The sequence below is a fragment of the Hypanus sabinus genome, chromosome 19 (genome assembly GCF_030144855.1).
Source record: "Hypanus sabinus isolate sHypSab1 chromosome 19, sHypSab1.hap1, whole genome shotgun sequence".
Lineage (NCBI taxonomy): Eukaryota > Metazoa > Chordata > Chondrichthyes > Myliobatiformes > Dasyatidae > Hypanus > Hypanus sabinus.
In genome coordinates this window covers 17,919,443-17,938,012 of record NC_082724.1, presented here as the reverse complement: position 1 = coordinate 17,938,012, position 18,570 = coordinate 17,919,443, and the positions used below count along the sequence as shown (strand labels likewise).

At 41.2% G+C, this 18,570-nt stretch overlaps 1 protein-coding gene across 2 annotated transcripts in view; it reads right to left on the bottom strand.

The window, feature by feature from the left end:
• The window catches only part of hdac11 (histone deacetylase 11), a 106,368-nt gene extending 94,174 nt beyond the window's left edge, over positions 1 to 12,194 (bottom strand). Inside the window, exon 1 of one of the 2 annotated variants that reach the window (XM_059944106.1) lies at positions 7,301 to 12,194. The gene's annotated coding sequence lies outside the window, so the exon portion shown is untranslated. The remainder of the gene's footprint in view (positions 1 to 7,300) is intronic. The other variant, XM_059944107.1, reaches the window with a different exon arrangement.
• Positions 12,195 to 18,570: the final 6,376 nt, after the last annotated feature.

Below are 18,570 nucleotides of genomic sequence, written 5' to 3'. Positions count from 1 at the left end.
GCTCACCAGCATGTAATTTCCTGGCTTATTCTAAAAGCCTTTCTTAAACAACTAAACAACAACAGCTGTCCACAAATCCACTGGCACTTCACGCGTAGCTAAGGATGTTTTAAGTGCTACAGCCCCTCTAAGTTTTGCACTCACCTCCCACAGGGTCTGAGAAAGCTCCATGTCAGACACTGGAGATTCATCAGCTTTAATTTGCCTCAAGACAACAAACACCAACCCCCACAATATGTATAGTTCCATGACCTCCCTGCTGCATTTCTTCACATCTACAGACTCTGTCCGTCCCCCAAATAAATAGATGCAAAAAAATCCATTTAAGATCTCCCCCACCTCTTTCAGCTCCACATTGATTACCACTCTGATCTTCCAGAGCACCAAATTTGTTCCTTGCTATCCTTTTGCTCTTAATATATTTGTGTAGAAGCCCTGAGGATTCTGCTTCACCTTGCCTGCTGCAGCAAGCTATGCCTTCTTTTAGCCCTCCTGATTTCCTTAAGTGTTCTCTTGCATTTCTGCAACTCAAGTATCTCATTTGTTCCTGCCTGTCTATACCTGCTATGCACCTTCTTTTTTCTTAACCAAGGCCTCCATATCTCTCAAAAACCATGGTTCAATAAACCTTATCCTTGCCTTTCATTCTCACATACAAACACTGTACTCTCAAAACTCTCCCTTTTGAAGGCCTCACACTTACCAAGAGGACCCTTGCCAGGAAACAGCCTGTCCCAATTCACACTTGCCAGATTCTTTCTGATACCATCTCCAATTTGGAATCCTATCCCAAGGACCAGACCTATCCTTTTCCATAATTACCTTGAAATTATGATCTCTAGAACTTTATGACACAAACTTCTGTCACCTGCTCTGTCTAATTCCCTAATAGCAGATCCAGTATCTCCCTCTCTTTAGTTGTGACTTCTATACAGTGATTAAGGGAACTTACCTGAACACATTTGACAAATTCGTTCCCATCTACGATAATCCTTTTACAGTACAAGAGTCCCAGTCAATATGTGAAAAGTTAAAATCACCTACTATGACAATTATGTTATTATATGTTTCTTGCAGCAGTCTGCAACCTCTGTACAGATTTGCTCCTCTAAATCCCGCAAATTGCTGGGAGTTCTATAATATAATCCTGTTATCGTGGTTGTACCTTTCTTATTTGTTAGTTCTACCCATAAAGCTTCAATAGATTAGCACTCCAGTCTGTCCTAACTGAGCACTGCCGTGAGTATTGCCACCTCCATTCCTTTAATCCCTCCAACTCTATGATGTCTAAAGCATGGAACTCCAGTAAAGCTGGCAGTGCAGCCCTTCCTGCATCCAAGTCTCACTAATGGCTACAATGTCATAATTCTACATGCTGATCCATGTCCTAAGCTCATTGGCCTACAGTACTCCTTGCATTGAGATATATGCAGCTCACAACATTGGTCCCAACATGCTCAACATTTTGATTCCTAACCTTGTATGTAAGCTTATCCTCTTTCTCCACAACAACCCACTCTCTATTTGGGCATTCTGGGTCCCACCCCTTTGCAACTCTAGTTTTAATCATGCAACACTTGCAAACCTTCCCACTAGTCCCCTTCCAGTTCGGGTGCAAACCGTCCCTTCTGTACAGGTCATATCTTCCCTGGAAGAGAGCTCAATGATCCAAAAATCTGGTGTCCTCCCTCCTGCACCATCTCCTTAGTCACATGTTAAACTATACCATCTTCCTACTTCTGGCCTCACTAGCATGCAGCATTGTGATTCTGAGATCACAGTTGTGGAAGTCCTGTCTTTAACATAGCAGCTAATTCACTGAAACACACACAAAAAGCTGGAGGAACTCAGCAGGCGAGGCAGTGGCTATGGAAAAGAGTACAGTCAACATTTTGGACCAAGACCCTTCATCAGGACTGGAGAAAAAAAGATGAGGAGTCAAAGGAGGGGCAAGGGGAGGGAGAACCACAAGGGTGACAGGTGAAACCTGGGGGGGGGGGGGAGGCGGGAAGATGAGGGAGGGGTGAAATAAAGAGCTGGGAAGTTGACTGGTGAAAGAGAGACGAGGCTGGAGAAGGGGGAATCTGATAGGAAAAGACTGAAGGTCATGGAAGAAAGTGAAGGGAGAGAAGCATCAGAGGGAGGTGAGGAGCAGTTAAGGAGATAGGGCGAGAGAGGGAAATGGGATTGGGGAATGGTGAAGGAGGGGAGGGGGCATTTCCAGAAGTTTGAGAAATCAGCGTTCATACCATTAGGCTGGAGGCTACCCAGAAGGAGTACAAGGTGTTGCTCCTCCAACCTGAGTGTGGCCTCATCATGACAGTAGGGGAGGCCATGGACTGACATGTCAGAATGGGAAGTGGAATTAAAATGGGAGATCCTGCTTTTTCTGGTGGATAGAGTGTAGATGCTCGGTGAAGCAATCTCCCAATCTATATCAGGTCTCAATGATACACAGGAGGCCACACCAGGAGCACCAGACACAGTAGATGACCCCGTTTTATCAGCGAAGTTTCGCTTCATCCAGAAGGACAGTTTGGGGCCCTGAATGGTAGTGAGGGAGGAGGTGCTTGAGCATGTGTAGCACTTGTTCCACTTGCAAGGACAAGTGCCAGGAGGGAGATCGGTGGGGAGGGACAAAAGGACAAGGAGAGAGTCACATGGGGAGTGATCCTGGCAGAAAGAAGAAATTTGTGGGAGGGGGGGTGGAGGGGAGGGAAGGATGTGCTTTGTGGTGGAATCCCGTTGGAGATGGTGAAAGTTACGGAGGATTATGTGCTGGATGTGGAGGCTGGTCATGTGACAGGTGAGGACAAAAGGAACTCTGTCCCTGGTGGGATGGCAGGAAGATGGGACTCATTGTGGCCTCCTGGATATCGGTGAGACACTAGTAAAAGACTGTAATTATACCATCAGCTGGCACTGAGTAAGTCAAATCATCACACATCTGACATCAGACTCTATTCTGAGATCTGCCATGGCATGAGATTACTGGGTGGCTAGAAGGCAAAGGGACCGGCTCATACAGATATCTTGGCTGGCATGGTTAGATAAGCTGAAAGGTCTGTTTCTGTGGTATATGACTCGATGTTTCAAGTGTATGCTCAATGCTTTCTTGAAGAAATGCAGTACATATTCATATTTATTCCTGGGAATATCCAGCCCATAATCTCTCAAGATGGAGAAAGAGTATTCCAAATGGAGTCCATGGACCAAGAGCACCGAGGCAGAAATAACAGAAATAGTGGACAATGTCGCAAGTTACCCATCCACCTGCCCATTCACCTATCAACTGCCATCTACCGAGGAGTCAGCTGCTTCTGCATCGACTTCATGAGACACATCAAGCCACAAAATTAAAGTGCAATGCCCAAGAGCCTAAATCAAATTAAATTCATTATCAAAGTTCTATATGCCACCACAAGGTGCATCGAGATTCACTTTCTTGCAGACGTTCATAGAACAGAGAAATACAATAGAATCAATGAAAAACTACACACACAGTGATAAACAACCAATGTGTAAAAGAAGGTAAAATGTGATACATAAGTAAATAATACTGAGAACATGAGTTGTAGGATACTTGAAAGTTCTGAGTTGAGGTGAGTGAAGTTGTCCACACTGGTTCAGGGGCCGGATGGTTGTAGGGTAATAACTCTTCCTGAACCTGGTGTTGTGGTACTCGTCTCCTGTCCATCCATCCCAATGGCAGCAGTATGAAGAGAGCATGGCCTGGATGGTAGGGGCCCTTGATGATGGTTCCAGATGTGCTTTGCCTGTGATGACTGGGCTGCGGGCACCACTCTTTGTAGGGTTTTCCATTTTTGGGCATTAGTATTTCCATACCAGGCCACGATGCAACCAGTATGTAAGCAAATGACTAAGAGGTTAACTGAGCTTCAGCAATGCTTTGGGAGCGTCCCTTTATCTATTCACCTAGTAATCTCTTCATCATGCAGAACCCAGAATAGAGTGCCTAACATCAGGCATGCAAATGATGCAGCCTACACAATGTAACCAGGGCAATGATAGCAGACTTAGTTTTATTCTTATTACTGTTTATTGTAGCAATTTGATAGGAGAGTAGCTTGTTAAACCAGTAACAAAAAATGGACCACAGTGGCATGGGATTGGAATTTAATGTATGCCAAATCAGGTAAATTCCACTCCCTGGAGGACATCACAACCACAGGGGGTTTTAAACAATCTGGAACTCTCATAATTGTCAAAGCTGATAATATCTTTTCATCCAATTATTAATAAAGGTAAAAATTTAATTTCCCCAGTCACTATGTTCAGGTCTGAACTCAATGACTTCAATCCAGATCAACTGACCTCTAAAAAAATCTGAAATTTAAGTACTATAATGTAGTTTCCTTTCAATCTGTGAAATAGCAAATTAATTGACTGGACGAGAGTGTGGTAAAAGACAGTTATGTCGCATTCCTAGACAATGCAGTACGGTCCTTGGCTTGTTCTGGACATAACCGATGCCATTTACAGCATTATGTTCAGAAAATGCATGTTTGTTGAAATCTTGCCCTTGAAATTATTGAGTTCTGCAGTTACATTAACTGAAATCTATGGCTTTAAAGTGAATTACAATTTCAATAGTTAAGTTCAATGGTTGGTATGTAACTCATTAAACTCTGGCTTTTGTATTGCCTACATAATCAACTGACTCCAATATTCTTCTAAGAATCATACTTTGTTTAACGGATCAGTGCAAAAGTAGCAATATAAAAAAGGCATCAATCCAAAATGATCCACCAAAACTTGCCAAAAAAGGTAACTAAGTTAATTTGTTTCCATTCTTGAAAGCAGAATTAAAGCTAATTAACCTAGTTATCATATTAGTAATTTTCTCATACAGTTGAGCACCACTTATCCAAAATGCTTGGGGCCAGAAGTATTTCAGATTTCAATTTTTTTCCTGAAGTTTGGAATATCTGCATCTATATAATGAGATAACTTGGGAATGGGACCCAAGTCTAAACGTAAAATCCATTTACATTACGTATACAGCTTATACATATACCCAGAAGGTAGTTTTGCATAATATTTTAAAAAATTTTGTACATGAAAAAATGCGTACTTTGAATCATCAGAAAGGTAAGCTATCACTACCTTGGCCACCCAGATAGGCAGTCAGTGGTTGTTTGGCATTGCCATCATTCCCTACTCTGAATTTACGTGCAGAGTTTGGCTGACAGTTGTTCACCACACATATGTACTGATGTAGCCGTTCAGAGTGTTAGATTTTCATCTGCGACAATCTTGGCAAACTCAATGAATTTCTCTGCTGCTTTATGATCAGTAGATGCTTTATAACCACAAATCTTTAAAAACTTAATGCTGTGCTTCTTCTTAAACTTCTGCAACAAGCCTGCAGAAGATTCACAATTACCTTTCAATTTTCAGTTCATTGTGATAGATTTTTACTTGTTTCACAATCAGCATAGAACACAAGACGAATCCACTCTTTCAATACACGCTCGAGATCTTCATGTTTCATTTTATGCCGTGTTTTTCTATTTTTCATTACCTCCTGTTCATTACGTACGAGGTCACTTCTCAGAACTGTCTGTGGTGGAATTTCAGATAAGGGATGCTCAATCTATATTAGTGATCCAAATTTGTAAACATCCCAGAGGAATATTGTACACAAATCAAAACAGATAAAATCATACATCACATTTTTATTCTAATCATTGAATTATCAACTGCTTGCCTTATGTTTGAGCGATGGTTATTCAAACACCTCAACCCCATTTCCCTATGGTCATTTAATTAAAATAAAGTTCACTCGATCTTTTAGAAAAGTTACCATTTAACAATTCAGCCAGTTAGTGATTGTCAATGTATATTGTAAGTCTTATTTAAATACACTTTCATTGGTGACAAGTTTTACATTTCAAATTTAGCACCAAAAAAAAGTGATAGTTGTGGTCGTGAACTTCAGTTATTAATAAACAATTGTTCACTTCTAAAACTGGAGCAACCTTTAGGAACTCCAAAGTAGTGTTCCATCAGAATATTCCAAATGCATTCCAGAAATGCACTTTCTTCATGATTAAGCTGTTTGCTTCGCCCAGTGTATGTGGAAATTAAAAATCACCCATTGTATTTCAGGCTCGAAGGACTTCTCAAGTCTCTAGAGGTAACTATGTTGAGAGATGTAAACACTAATTGGAAACAGACATTTTGTGTAACTATGCCAGATTATTTGAAGGAGCTGTTTGGTGAGTCTCATTCTGCTGCTCTTAACTATCCTTTACAAATCTCCATTCAATTTATTTTATCTCTGTATTTACTCAGATTAATGATATTCTGGAGAACTGTGTGTGGTGTGTCTGCACATACACTTTTCAACCCAATTAGATTCATTCCACACCCCCAAAGACATGCAAGTTGGTAGGTGAAATGCTAATAGTGAGTAGTTGGGTGGTACAATCTAGAGTGGTCCTGATGAACGTCTTGGTCTGAAACCCCGAGTGTGTGTGTGTGTGTGTGTGTGTGTGTGTGTGTGTGTGTGTGTGTGTGTGTGTGTGTGTGTGTGTGTGTGTGTGTGTGTGTGTGTGTGTGTCTCTGTGTGTGTGTGTGTGTGTGTGTGTTTTTTAATTTCCAGCATCTGTAGGCCTTCTCTTGTGAGTGGTAATGGGAAGAGAATAAAAATGGGATGTGTAAATGTGTCAGTGTGCCACAAAGTTACGATTCTAGTTTGGTAATATTACTTCCTACAACCGATACTAGATCTGTTATCTTTGTTACATTGTATACTCGAACATCCCTTTGGAATATTATTTGTAACCCAAAAACTAGCTCTCTATATTCCATTCCTCCCCCTTTCTCTCGTGTTTATTTAAATGTTCTGTCCATTTGCCCCATTTCCCATTTAAATGCCAAGTCTCCCGGCACAACTTCTGCTCGCCCAATAGAAGCAAGCACCAACATCATATCCTATGAAGTATAAACGCCCTAGATATATACGCTTACACCAAAACGAATATTTATTTCCTATTTTTGAACCATGATCAACATACAAATGTGATTGGAAACAAAGAATTAAAATACGTTTTTATTACTGGTCCAATCTAACTATTCTCCATGCTACAGGTGGCGTCCACATACAAAAACTGTCGGGAAGACTACAAATCCCATGATGAATTGCAGCCTGCGTACAAGTGCACGAGTTCAACGCCCCCGTTCGGGAAATAAACAACAGACGCTTTACGCAATCGGGGGTAACAACACTTTTGGACAAACCTAGAGTGCTCTGAAGTGTACCGGGGGCGCATACCTGTCGGGACCAGGTGCTGACATCCACAACAACCGTGGCAATCCGCTCCCGGGGCCTGTCGATTGTAAAACCCAAGCTGGCAGGACAGACCGGGGGCTCACGGAGGCTGCAAATCCAGTCCGGCTTCCCCGCCGCGGCTCGATTCCGCAGGCGAGGCAGAATCCGCTCCTCGGAACACTGATCCGCTTTCACCTTTGAAAGGTCATGCTGTGCTGGAGCGCCCGGAAAGTGAGGGCTGCGCTGCGAGTCCGCTGCGGGCTCAGTGCGCTCTCATCACGCACCGCCTCACGCCAATTGTGCGCACAGCCAAACGTCACGGAGGCAACACCGGAGCCTGCGCTCACTTCGGCCTCAGCCGCTCGGTTCAGACCGTGCGAAAGGCGGAGGGAAGTTGCAAAGTTACCACAGGCTGCAGCTCTCGCCATCACTCCTTTGTGTGATCGAACTCGGCATTTACGTGCCCAGTGTGTCCGCAGATCTGGGAAGGTATTACAAAACGATTAATGGTGCAGAAATTACAGTTTCACCACTGACTTCCCAAAGCTCCTCAAGTCTGCAAGGATTTCTTTACCATCAACTATTATAAGTTTTTTTTATTATTATTCCGCTCAAATTTTAAACGGGATGTTCTGCCATTCAGCAATACCATAGCTGACTCCCATACGCCCCATGTCCTTTAATTTCTCTAATATCCAGAAATCGAACCACTGCTTTGAATGTAATTACAGGAAAGCTTCATAACACGAATCGTCAAGCAGGAAGAATGTCTTCTTTCCTAAAACACTGTGGTTACTGGAACTCTTGAGCAACACACACAAAATTCTGGAGGACTTCAGCAAATCAGACAGCATCTATGGAGGGGATTAACACAGTAGATGCTTCTATCCTGTTATACGACTCTTCAATGGTCCTTTTGAATGATAAATTGTTGATCGCTCAGTCTAGCTTGTCATGGTTCTTGCAGCTTATTTTCTGCCTACACGTGCTTTCTCTGATTGTAACACTATTTTCTGCATCTGTTACTGGATTTCCTTTTGAACTACCTCAATGTACTTTTGTTTAGAATGACCTATCTGGAGGGCATTGCAAAACAAATCTTTTCAATGTATTTCGCAACTTACCACAATAATAAACCATTGGCCATTAACTGGGGATCTTCAGCCCTGCAGGGTAAAGAAATCAAAATATATGCCAACATTTGAAGAAATGTCACTTCATCTCAATCTTAAAGGAAGTATCTCTTACTTTGTGACTGATAATTGATTTTGCACTTCTTGGGGGCGGCGGAATCAGCTTCAAGCATTTTTCCCATCTACCCAGCAGAGCTGTTGTGCATGCTGTCAAACGTGGAAACAAGCCCTTCAGCCCATCTGGTCAGTACTGACCAAGATGCTCATTCCAAGCTAATTCCATGTTCCAGATTTTGCCTATAACCTTCTAAGTGTTTCCTTGCCATGCACCTATCTGACTGACTTAAAAGTTTTTAATGTACCTGGTTCATGACTTCCTCTAATACAGGGGTGCCCAAACTTCTTTTATACAATGGACCTCTACCATATACCGAGGGGTCTGTGGACCCCAGGTTGGGAACCCCTACTCTAACAGATCATTCCACATACACACCATCCTTTGTGCAAAAAAAAATGCCCCACGTTCCCCTCTTACCTTAAATCTATGCCATCTCCCTGGCTTTACATTCTTATCTGGAGCACCTGGACAGTAATGTTAGACTGTTGTATATCAATTACAGCTTCACCTTCAATACTATAATTCCTGCAAACTCCTAGACCAGGGACTTAACATTTCCCTTTGCAACTGGATCTTTGACTGTAATCAATAAGGGCAGGCAGCAGCACCTCTATGAAACACTGGTACACCACAAGGCAGCATCCTCAGCCCCAACTCTACTGCCTATATACTCATGATTGCATTCTGCTCTTATTTCATACACAAGTTTGCAGGTGATACTACCACAGTGGACCATATCCTCAAATCACAATGAGTTGGAAAACAGCAAGGAAGAGAGAGAGCCTCATGACTTGGTGTCATGACAACAACCTTCCTTTCAATGTCAGCAAAATAAATTACTATTGGCTTCAGAAAGATGGGTTATAAGCAAGCTCCTGTTTACATCAATGGTGCTGAGGCTGAGAACTTTCAAGTTCCTAGTAGTGAATATCACTAATAACCTGTCCTGGTCCAAGCCCACAGCCAAGAAAGCTCACCAGCTCCTGCTTCCTCAGGAAATTTGGCATGTCCCCTTTGACCTTGACCAATTTTTACTGATGCACCATTGAAAAACATCCTATCTGGATGCATTATGGTTTGGTCCGGCAACTGTTCTGCCTGTGAACCGCAAGAAACTGCAGAGAGTTGTGGACGCAATCAGCGCATCATGAAAACCAGTCTCCCCTCCACTGACTCTGTCTACACTTCTTCCTGTCTTGGGAAGGCAGGCAGCATATTCAAGAACCCAATCTCCCCAGACATTCTCTCTATTCCCCCCTTCCATCAGGCAGAAGGTACAAAAGCATGAAAGCACATACCTCCAGGCTCAAGGACAGCTTCTATTCCACTGCCATTAGACAATCGAATGAGCTCTCTATTGAATATTCTTAACTTCATAATCTACCTTGTTATGGCCTTGCACCTTATTGTTTATCTGCAGTGCACTTTCCCCATGACAGTAGCAGTTTATTCTGCACTCTGTCATTGTTTTACTTTGTACTACCCCAACACAGTGTTTTATTGAATTGATCTGTATGAAATATATGCAAGAAAATTCCCTTACTGTACCTCTATACATGTAAAAAAACGGAAGTGATTTCACCCTATCTCTGCCTTTCATGATTTTATACACTTCTATAAGATCACCTCTCAGTCTACCACACTCCAAGGAATAAGGTCCTAGCTTATCCAACTTCTCCCCAAAACTCAATGCCTTAATTTCTGAAAGCATCCTTGTAATTGTTTTTTGCACTCCTTCCAATTTAATAATATCTTTCCCATAGCAGGGCAACCAAAAGTGAACACAATATTACAAATATGACTTCACCAGTGCCTTGTACAACTATACCATGACCTCCCAATCTTCATATTCAATGCTCTGATGATGGTCAGCATGCCAAAAGTCATCTTCACCACCTTTTCTACCTGTGACTCCACTTTCAGGGGACTATGTACTTGAGCTCCTCAGATTTGCAAACAGAAGTTTTATGAATCATATACCAGCATGGATTGAGAGCTGATCAACAGACAAAGCCAGTTGTAGAAGTAAATGACAATTCTTAGGTATTGCTGAGATCAGTGCCTATGCCCCAGCTATTCAGAAGTTTTGTCAAATGGTTTGACTGATGGGACTAAGTGTCATTTTTCCAGGTCTGATGCAAAAGTAAGTGAGAGTGCAAGTAGTGATGAGGATACAAAAAGGCTTCATGGGGAGAAGCCAAGTGTGTGGGAACATTATGTAACCCCCTGGGTCACCTCAGGCTCGCTCAGCTCGTTCTCGTCTAGGGGGAGCAGCCTTCAGCCCCGCCAAACTGGGTAATCAGCTGGTATGGATGCTGTGTGATGTCCCCGCCTCGCCCAAAAACAGACAGTACACCATAAGCGATTAAATGAGTACAATTTATAAAGGGTACTATAACTAAGTGATTAATAACGATACAGTATATATGAAGAGAAAAAATAAAGAAAAGGCGCCAAACTTATCAAAGTCCAAAGTGCACAACCATTGGAGCTCAATTACTGAAGGCTTCTGGCCACCATTCGATCCCCTCCGAACTCCTCGACTCGCAGCTCAGGACCCTCCGAGTGGTCAACCAAGCACATCTAGCTTCATCCCCCCCCTCCTCGGAGTACCCCCTGGCCTCGGACCCCTGCTTGGGGTCCGTTCCTCGCCCAGCTTACAGCATAGCGTCCTCTTTCTCTCTCTCACCCCCTCGCGCTGATCTGCCCAAAAGCCCGTCAACAAAAGCTTACAGACTCAGAAGAAAGAACATTAATCCCCATTTGGTTTACAAAGGAATACAATTCTCGTTATCAGTAAATTTTAACCCAAACAAGCTTCCAGCACTCTCTCGCAACAAAGAAACATTCCTGCTTTTAACAAAACAAAGAAGCCCTTTCCCAACAGTAACAAAGAAAAAAGAAGAAACCCCCTTTACACTAGTGTGTGGGAACATTATGATCAATGGAATGCAGTGTAAAAAGATGTAAGAATACTCTCTACAGAAGTAAAGCAGAAAATGCTGAGTATTTTTCTAAATTGTTAAGAGATAAGGATATGTAATAATTTGATTTGCTGAGTCTGTGCAGAATTTAAAGTCCCTTGTGATTACTTATGTATCCCCGTTACATACACAATTCAAATCAGTGTTGAGTCTTCATCAAAACAACTCAAATGCCTCTCACTAAGCTCCTGCTGAAAATTGACTTTTTAAGGATATTAAATACTAGCAACTAAGTACCATTTGTGCCGGATTCCAACTCAATAACATAATTGAAGGGGGTTGTTTGGAGTGTGAAGTGGTAGATAGTCACACTTCCCTGTTGATTTCATGGTTGTATAATGATATTCTGCTCATTGTTTTAAGGGGCATTCTAGTTCAATACTGAAAGTGAAATCATCATCTCTAATCTAACTATCTACATATGATGCAGTAATTCATGTTTGGTTGCATGAATTTCACATGTTAAAGAATCAATTTTATATTATCTTCAGTTCCCTTTAATTTCAGCTGTCATGTTTTGTATTATATTTTTATTATGCTTTTTCTCTCTGTTTGACTATAGCTCAATTATCTTCAGGTCTGTTTGTGCAGGTTCAACACAGAAATTACAGTGTATTGTATGATTTATATATGATTATAATATGTATATATGGTTTAATAAATGATGGCACTGAAGAACTACAAATACAACTACAAAACTCCTTTAGAAGTTCAGGATTTTTTTGATTTATTATGTATATGTTAAAATATTATAGTTTAATGATTTTTCTAAATATTTCCATGAATTATTTAAGGTGATGGAAATGCACAACACCTTTCATTTTGTTTCATGGATAACACTAATATAGAAGAAATATTCCCTACAGACTACATTAAAACTGATCACGAATGGAAGTGTAACATAATTTTTGATGTTGCGTGACTAAATTATAGGCGGCAAAACTGAGGAAGTGACTCAATCATTTATTTCTGTCACTCACCACTTCCTGTGACACACATCTACCTTGTCAAACAGCATCATCTCTTTCTTCAATTCTAACTTAAAATGTTTGACTCCTGAACTCCTATATAAACAGGTAAATTAATAACAGCAAACAGGTAAAAAGGGTGGTCGATAGAATATATGGCATCTTCGGCTTGATATTGTGATGAACAGAGTACAAACCCAAGAAAAACATCAGACATAAAAGGCCGGAGGAACTCAGCAGCCAGACATTGTTCGAGCCATAAATGAATTATTGAAGATATGAAGGTCTGACAAGATGGTGCAGAAATTATATCAGTAGAATGATTACAGGAATAATGGATTTTGGGTATAAAGCCATAGAGAAGAAGCTGAGGCTGTTCACCTTAGTGCAGAAAAGACCAAGATGAGAGTTGACAGTTGATACTGGTTTAGACAAGATAGAAGGTAGCTACTCTGCTTAACAGATGGTTCAGGAGCCATGGAACATAAACTAAATTTTTGGACACATGCTACAAATGGAAATTACCCAAGAACCATAGAACATTACAGCACAGAAACAGGCCCTTTTGCCCTTCTTGGTTGTGCTGAACCATTTTTCTGCTTAGTCTCACTGACCTGCACCTGGACCATATCCCTCCATACACCTCTCATCCATGTACCTGTCCAAGTTTTTCTTAAATGTTAAAAGTAATCCCGCATTTACCACTTCATCGGGCAGCTCATTCCACAATCTCACCACTCTGTCTGTGAAGAAGCCCCCCCCCCTTAATATTCCCTTTAAACTTTCCCCCTTTACCCTTAACCCATGTCCTCTGGTTTTTTTCTCCCCGAGCCTCAGTGGAAAAAGCCTGTTTGCATTCACTCTGTCTATACCCATCATAATTTTATAAACTATCAAATCTCCCCTCATTCTTCTACACTCCAGGGAATAAAGTCCTAACCTATTCAACCTTTCTCTGTAACTCAGTTTCTAAGTCCTGGCAACATCCTTGTAAACCTTCTCTGCACTCTTTCAACCTTATTAATATCCTTCCTGTAATTTGGTGACCAAAACTGCACACAATACTCCAGATATGGCCTCACCAATGTCTTAAACAACCTCACAACATTCCAACTCTTATACTCAATACTTTGATTTATAAAGGCCAATGTACCAAAATCTACCTGTGATGCCACTCTTAGGGAATTTTGTATCTGTATTCCCAGATCCCTCTGCTCTACTGCACTCCCCAGTGCCCTAAATTTACCTTGTATGTTCTACTTTATTTTTTCCTTCCAAAGTGCAATACCTCACACTTGTCTGTATTAAACTCCATCTGCCATTTTTCAGCCCATTTTTCCAGCTGGTCCAAATCCTTCTGCGAGCTTTGAAAACCTTCCTCACTGTCCTCTACACCAATCTTTGTATCATCAGCAAATTTGCTGATCTAATTTACCACATTATCATCCAGATCATTGATACAGATGACAAATAACAATGGACCCAGCACTGATCCCTGTGGCACACCGCTAGTCACAGGCCTCCATTCAGAGAAGCAATCCTCCACTACCACTCTCTGGCTTTTCCCATTGAGCCAATTTCTAATCCAACTTACTACCTCACCATGTATACCTAGCGACTGAATCTTCCTAACTAACCTCCCATGTGGGACCTTTTCAAAGGCCTCACTGAAGTCCATGTAGACAACATCCATTGCCTTCCCTTCATCCACTTTCCTGGTAACTTCCTCGAAAAACTCTAATAGATTGGTTAAACATGATCTACCACGCACAAAGCATATTGACTCTCCCTAATAAGTCCCTATCTGTCCAAATACTTGTAGATCCTATCTCTTAGTAATCCTTCCAATAATTTACCTACTACTGACGTCAAACTTACCGGCCTATAATTTCCTGGATTACTTTTACAGCATTTTTCAAACAACGGAACAACATGAGATATCCTCCAATCCTCCAGCACCTCACCCGTAGATACTAACATTTTATATATATCTGCCAGGGTCCCTGCAATTTCAACACTAGTCTCCTTCAAGATCCAATCAAGTCCTGGGGATTTACCTAGTCTGATTTGCCTCAAGATAGCAAGCACCTCCTCCTCTTCAATCTGTATAGGTTCCATGACCTCACTACTTGTTTGCCTTATTACCATAAACTTCAAACCAGTTTCCTCAGTAAATCCAGATGCAAAAAACCCATTTAAGATCTCCCCCATTTCCTTTGCTTCCATACATAGCCAACCACTCTGATTTTCCAGAGGACCAATTTTATTCCTTACTACTTTTGCTCTTAATATACCTATAGAAGCTCTTAGGATTATCCTTTACCTTGACTGCCAAAGCAACCTCGTGTCTTCTTTTAGCCCTCCTGATTTCTTAAGTATTTTTTTTGCAGAAGGATAAATATTTTTATGAAATGGATAACTGTAATCTGGAATTCTGATTCAATCAAGAGAGAATTGACAATATGTCTGAAGGAAAAACATGGCAGTCTACTGGGAGCCAGCGCTGACTCCGTGTATGAAATGACATCTTCTGTGCCAAAAACTTCTATGATATCAGCTGTGATAACAGATACAGCTATAATTATGTCATGTTGTTTGCACATTGAATTGGAGATGGGATTGAAGATGTGAGTAAAAATGTTGAGGGGGCGAGTACATCATGAAGGAAAGGATATTAGAATTTTCCTTCCATAATGAAATTGGTATGCTTTGTTGAGATGCAGTGAATGTTCGAACTGGTAGAATTAACTCTGGTAATGAATGGCTGAAACAGTTATGCATCAACTGTTTTGTTTAGCAACACACTCAGTTCCTTTGTTCCTCCAGCATTTTGTGTGTGTGTTGCTCTGGATTTCCAGCATCCACAGAATCTCGTGTTTATACTTTATCATTTTATTTTGAACAGAAATTAGAATTCTGTGGTTGATTCTAATTTGGTAACAAAAGAAGAGGTTTTATACAAAAGTGAAAATATCACTCAAAACCCCAAATTCCTTCTAACTATTGGCAATACCCACCAATAACATGGATCAACTACAGTATTGCAAGGTTGTGACTTAGTCAAAATCAGATAAGGTAAAATAACTGCTAGTTTTTCCTGTTATGTCTTGTAATTCCAGACACTAAACAAAAGAAAAACACAGGAATCGGGCAAATGGATTGACTTAGATTGCTTTCATTTTCTTTCATGAGGAACTTACATATGACATGGTGATGTAATGCATAAGCCAGTCACAAACTTTTTAAATGTAATCAGCAATGAATTAATTAAAAAATTTTGTTTTCATAATCAATATATTTACAATATTATTCAAATATTAAATATACTACACTCCTCACTACTTAGCTAAACTTCAATTCAACATAGAATGCATGTCAACTCAAATGTAACAAATTGCTCTCTCATTATATATACTGTATATACATAGTATAATATATAATACAACTACAATATAGACACCCACAGTAAATTTTAAATTGTCCCATTCAGACCTAAATATTTAAACACTGTGGAGGATTTCTTCCTCATGTAGGATAACGTCTTTCCTGACAAGGGGGCATCACTCTGCTTGGCAGGTGAGACTTGTGGCTGTAAAACAATATTAGGTATTGGGACTTCCTCCATGGTAGTTGTAGATGTTGGCTCTGGGACAAGAGGAAGTAGTTCTGACAGCTCTGAACACCTTTCTTCTCTAACAATTGACTCGCTCTCAACTGATCGATGTGTCGTCTCCAGGTGCTATCAGACGCAATCTCCGCTGTGTAAGAGAGTAGTCCAGTTCTGTCTTTAATTGTTCCAATTACTCACTTATGTAGTCCCTCACCAGACAGTTTCTCCAGGGGTGAAACATCAAACCTCTTTGTTTGAGGAGTCCTCAATTCATCTCAGTGGGTAGTCCTGCATCTTCCCTCTGAGACTGGGTTTAAGGCTCCAAGCTGGAGTGCAAGGGAAGATCCAGGAACAACACAGCTGGTGGGTTGTTGCTTGTGGAGTATGCCACTTTGCAATATGCAAGGAGGAAATTGGCAAAGTTCAAATTCAGTGTCAATGTAGTGTGTTCTGCTGACATTGCTTACAGTATGGTCTTTAGACTCCGGGCAAACCTGCCACCAAGCCATTTGTAGCTGGGCGGTATGGTCCAGATACAATATGTCTTATTCCATTCATTTTCTGGAATGACTGAAAGTGTTCTGCACTAAACAATGGTCCATTGTCACCGACAAAGTGTTCTGGAGCACTTGTCCTTGAGACGGGCTTCTCATCACATCAAGAGCTGTGAAAGGATGAGAAACTCTGCAGATGCTGGAAATCCGAGCAACATACACAAAATGCTGGTGGAACTCTGCAGGCCAGGCAGTATCTATGGAAAAGGGTAAATAGTTGATGTTTCAGGCCGAGACCCTTCAAGAGTCCTGATGTTCCTCCAGCATTTTTCAACAGTTGTGCAAGGCTGCAGTGGAAGCTATTGGGCAACCTTCTGGCCACTTTGTAGCTACATCCACCACTACTAAGAAATTTATGCTGGTGAGTGGTCCAGCAAAATGCACTTGAATCTTCTAAAAGGGTAATGCAGGCCATCCCCAGGGATGGAGAGTTGCTGCTCTTGGCATCTTCTAGACATGTTGCCATCCTGATCAGTGCATGGCAAGCCACTCAATCTGCTGATCTATCCCAGGCCATCAAACAAAGGTTTGAGCCAATGCTTTCATTTTGACCATGTCTAGATAACCAGCATGTAGCTCCTCCAACACTTTAGCTCTCAGCTTGGATGGTGCAACTCTCAATCCCCACATTAGGGAACCCCTGTCAAGGGCAAGTTCATCCAGGCGCTGGTAAAAGCGGGGCAACTGGAATTTTGCTGCACATTCCAGCCATTTTGGGTTTCCATGTAGACCTCAGAGAGTGGGGGGAGGGGGTCTTTTATGCTTTCCCTTTGGATCATCTCTACAATAATAGGGAGACTTTCAATTTTCATTAGGAAGAGTATGTCAAGAGGAGTGCCCTCTTTTGTCAATTTTTCAGGTATTTCATTTTCCAAGGGTAAACAAGACAATCCATTAGCATTTCCGTGATTAGTTATCCTCTTGAATTCGATCTTGTAATTGTGTCCTCCAAGAAACAGAGCCCACCCCTGCATTCTTGCTGCTGTTGTTAATGGAACAACTTCTGTGGATTGAAAATGGACACCAATGGTTGATGATCAGTAATGAGGGAAAACTCTCACCCATATAAGTACAGATTGAAACATTTTACACCCCAAACCAGACTCAAGGCCTCTCCGTTAATTTGTGCACAATTTTTCTGCAGTGATAAGGGAATCTGATGCAAAGGCCATGGGTCATTCACTCCAATCACTAATGAAATGACTAAACCTATACCATAAGGCAAGGCATTACAGGAAAGCTTCACTGGACTATGTGTATCATAACATCAACATTACCTTCGTCATTTGGAAAGCCATCCCACACTGCTTTGTTCATTCCCATTTCTTCCCATTCTGTAGTAATGAGTTCAAGGAATGGAGCACAGTAGCCAGGTTTGGCAGGAACCTGTTAAAGTAATTGACAAACCCTAAAAAGGACCAAGGACTCTTCATCTCATGTTCTCAGTATTGCTTGCTTGCTTATTTATTAATTTATTATTTCTTGTTTTTCTTTCTTCTTGTATTTGCACAGTTTGTTGTCTTTTGCATGCTCGTTGTCCACCCCGTTGGTGCAGTCTTTCATTGATTCTATTATGGTTATTAGATTTATCGAGAATGCCTGCAAGAAAATGAAGCTCAGGATTTTATAAAGTGACATATATGTACTTTAATAATAGATTTACTTTGAACTGTGGTATGTCCTTTGGCCTTAGGGCACCCACCATTGCTTGAATTTTCTCAAGACACTTGTGTAATACGTGCGTCAATGGTATAATCACAGTAAATGATGCTTGGTTTAAAGAGTTCACACTTGTCATACCATGCTCTGAGCCCATAATCTTCTAATCTTTTTAGCACTGTCTTGAGATTTTGGAGATGTTCCTTATCATCCTTACTGGTAACAAAGATGGTATCCAGGTAACACT